We start from the raw sequence: 4,009 nt of genomic DNA, 5'->3' as shown, positions 1-4,009 counted from the left end.
TGGGGCTACGAAACAAAGTTCGTTCGAGGTAGTGATGAGCCAATAGCCACTCACACCCAATGCTATTATGACCCGTTATATAGGACCAAATCTGACAGCTTATCAATTTACGAAGGATTGGAAAGAGAAGAATGATTTGGCTAGAGCTTGTTTACACAAGGCAAGTAAGCGTAACAAGAAATGGGCCAATCAGAATCAATGAGATGTGTAATTTCAGGTGGGTGACTCAGTCCTTGCCAAACTACACTTGATTTTGCGATATACGGGTTAGCACAAAGGGCTTGTACGAGGGTATGAGGGGCCGTTTAGAGTTGTAAAGAGAGTAGGCAATGTGGCATACAAGCTTGAGTTGCCAGCAAAGCTCAAAGTCCACCCAATGTTTCATGTAAGCATGCTTAAGCCATTCTATGGGGATCAAGAATATTCGAATCGAAACAAGTCCGAACGAGCACAAATGGGGGTAAAGGTCTCTTACGACCGTGAAGTTGAAAACATTAGGGCAGATCGTGTGATTAGATGAAAGTACCATCAGCCGCGGCATGAATACTTAGTTCGATGGAAGGGATTTCCCGACAGTGAAGTAAGTTGGGAACCTACCGAGACATTATGGCAGTTCCAAGAAAAGATAGACCAGTTTCATGAGGAGGACGCGATGAGGGCGTCGCTAGAACAAGTGGGGGAGAATGTCATAGGTTGCGCATGGGAGCCCACAACCATGATGACCATGATGAACTTGTACGATCCATCATATTCGAAGGAGGTTATTTGGCCCAATCGGACTAGTTCGTTGCTTGGAGAGATTGAAAGCCCATCTCCGAAGCTTGGCAAATATGGAAGGTGATCTTCAAAGATATGTGATCCTAGACATTAAATGTAATCTTTAGAAGATACGATTTTGTAATCTTAGATATTTGATATCTAGAGAGCTTTTAATCTTAGCCATTGATGTACTTTGATCTATACCATTGATTTTGGAGAGGCTTAACTATAAATAGAGGCCTCTCCCCCTCATTGTAATTCATTCAGTTATTAATAGAATTTTGAGAGTATTCACTCAAACTTTTCTCTCAAGTGCTCTTACTTTTCTGTGGCTTTTGTTTAGCTTTTGAGTTCATTCTTATTCCGTTCTTCTACTGTTCTTCGTGGGTGCCTTAGAGGAATTCTGTTGAATCCTCAATTGTCTCAAGTTAGGCTGACTTAGGCATTTTTTAGCAAAGGAACTATCTAAGGTCGCACGGATTACATGGGAAAAATCTAAGTCCATGATACAAGAGCGTGGCTTAATGCTTTTCTATTGGGAATAGTGGCATCATGGAATGACTTGTGCCAGAGGATTTTGCTATGGTATAATCCTACAAACATGAATTCCAAGCTTAGAAATGACATCACATCTTTACAGAAATCAAAGGATGAAACGCTTTACGAAGCCTGGGAAAGATTTAAGGAATTACTTAGAAAATATCCTATGCATGGTTTCCAGCACTAGACTCAGACGAAGATGTTTAATAATGGTTTGAATGCACATACAAAGATGGTAGTCGATGCCTCTACTAATGGTACTTTGTTGGATAAATCCTATAATGAAGCATATAAGATTTTGGAACAGATTGTAAACAATGATTATCAATATCCTATCATGCGAGTTGGGACTGACAAGAGAGCTGTTGGCATCATTGAGCTTGATGCAATCACTTGATTGACAACCCAGGTATCATCTTTAGCTAATATGATCAAGACAATGAAGAGACCAACTGTAGTCTAGGAGATGAAATCAATCAAGCTATCTTCTGTTTATTGTGGTGAAAACCTTGTGTTTGATGAATGCCCATCAAACCCAGCATCTGTGTACTACATGGGTAATTTCAATCAGAATAACAATCCTTATTCTAACACCTACAATCCAGAGTGGAAGCAACATCCAAACTTTGCTTGGAATAATCAAGGTGCTAGGAATTCAAACAATGTTGTTCGACAGAATGCCAAGAGGGCACCACCTTATTATAATCAACCCATGCCATGGCAAAACATCCAAATAAGGTCAAGCATTAGTTTCACCATCATCATCTATTGAATCTTTTTTGAAAGAATATATGGCCAAGAATGATGTCATGATACAAAGTCAAGCTGCATCCCTTTGAGCTCTTGAGAATCAAGTGGGACAAATCGCAAATGCTTTGAATTTGAGACCACAAGGAGCTCTGCTACGTGATGCTGAGAATCTAAGATCACAAGGGAAAGAGCATTACAAGGCAATCACTCTAAGAAATGGGACTCAACTGAATGACATTTTTAAATATGCAACTGCAAAAGAGGAAAAATATGATTTCAACCATGGAAAGAATTCAAAACAATCTAAACAACACACTGCAATTGAAAAGGCTAAACAGAATACTATTGCAGCTGAATCAAATAATAAACCCAAGAAATCCTTAACAAAACTTCAAAGTTACTTTAGAAAGCTTCTAATTTGATTAAAAATAATTAAAAAACACTTTAAAACCAAGTTTTTATCCATAAACTTGAAATTCACCATTAAAGACCCGATTTTTGGCTTTTACCTAAAACATGCATTTTAATGGCTAAAAATTCAGTTTAAAGAACTAAATAGCTTTTAAATCTAACAGAGAAGCGATTGGTTACCTAGAATGCAAGAAAATTTAGCTTTGACTCAAACCTAGAAAAACTCACGTTTTGGAGAAGATGATGAAGATGGTGGAATTCTTGGGTGATTTTTTTGCTTTTATTGGAGATTTGAGGCTCAAGGGTGATAGGATTCAAAGAGAATTAGGAGTTGAAGATCAAAAGCAAGTGGGAGGGATTTGGGAAAGCAAGAAATGACACAAGCAAATGAGAAGAAAAGCTTCTATGAAATAAAAGTGGGAATGGGGGTTTATTAGGTTGATTTTGAAAAATTGGTTTAATTACTTCATAAAGACTCACAAATTTGACCCTTTTTACAAATTAATCCCTTTTCTAAAATTAATGACATTTAAAACTCGTTTACAAAAATTGACTTATGAAAACCATTGTCGAAAACATTATCAAGTATCAACCTTACGAAATTTCGAGCTCATATCAGCCAAAATTCCTAAAATACCCTAAAACTCTCAGGCCCCATTTTAGGGTGTGACAACTCTCCCCCATTAAAAAGAATTTTGTCCTTAAAATTTACCTGAGCTAAACAAATAGGGATACTGATGTCTCATCACTTTCTCGATTTCCCAAGTAGCCTCTTCCACTTTGTGGTTGCGCCATAAAATTTTCACCATGGTAATCTCTCTTTTTGCAACACTTTCACTTCATGGTCTAAAATCTCTATTGGTTCCTAATCAAAAGTGAGATGAGGTTGAATCTCCTCTATTGGCACAATATGTGACGGATCTGAATAATACCTTCGAAGCATAGACATATGGAAAACATCAAGGATTTGCTCAAGTTCTGGCGGTAACTTGTGTCGATACACTACCGGTCCAACCTTCTCGACAACCTGATATGGTCCAACATACCTTGGACTTAACTTGCCCTTCCTACAGAATCTGAAAACCTTTTTCCATGGGGAAACTTTCAAGAACACCTTATTGCCAAACTCGAAACTCTATATCTCGACATTTCAAATTTGCATAAGATTTCTGTCTATCTGATGCTGCTTTCAAATGATCACATATCAACTTCATCTTCTCTTCAGTCTCACGAACTAAATCTGGTCCAATGACCCTCTTTTCATCCATTTCCATCCAACACAAAGGAGTTCTACACTTTCTACCATACAATGCCTCAAACATTGCCATGCGAGTACTTGCTTGAAAACTGTTATTGTAAGAAAAATCTGCTAAGGGAAAATATTGCTCCCAACTACCACTGAACTCAACCACACAGCTTCGCAACATATCTTCTAACACTTGAATAACCCTCTCAGATTGGCCATCCATTTGGGGGTGATAAGCTGTACTGAAAGTAAGTTTCGACCCCAAAACCTCTTGAAAACTCTTCCAAAATACCATGAAGACAT

The 4,009-nt window shown here is 38.0% G+C and overlaps 1 non-coding gene across 1 annotated transcript; it reads right to left on the bottom strand.

The window, feature by feature from the left end:
- Window positions 1-1,369: 1,369 nt before the first annotated feature.
- Window positions 1,370-1,476, bottom strand: LOC121218865 (small nucleolar RNA R71). The gene has a single exon (XR_005915344.1). It is a non-coding gene; the product is annotated as a small nucleolar RNA R71 (small nucleolar RNA).
- Window positions 1,477-4,009: the final 2,533 nt, after the last annotated feature.

This window comes from Gossypium hirsutum, chromosome D06, assembly GCF_007990345.1.
Source record: "Gossypium hirsutum isolate 1008001.06 chromosome D06, Gossypium_hirsutum_v2.1, whole genome shotgun sequence".
Taxonomy (NCBI): Eukaryota; Viridiplantae; Streptophyta; class Magnoliopsida; order Malvales; family Malvaceae; genus Gossypium; species Gossypium hirsutum.
The sequence above is the reverse complement of the archived record's forward strand: the minus strand, read 5'-3'. Positions and strand labels throughout refer to the sequence as shown.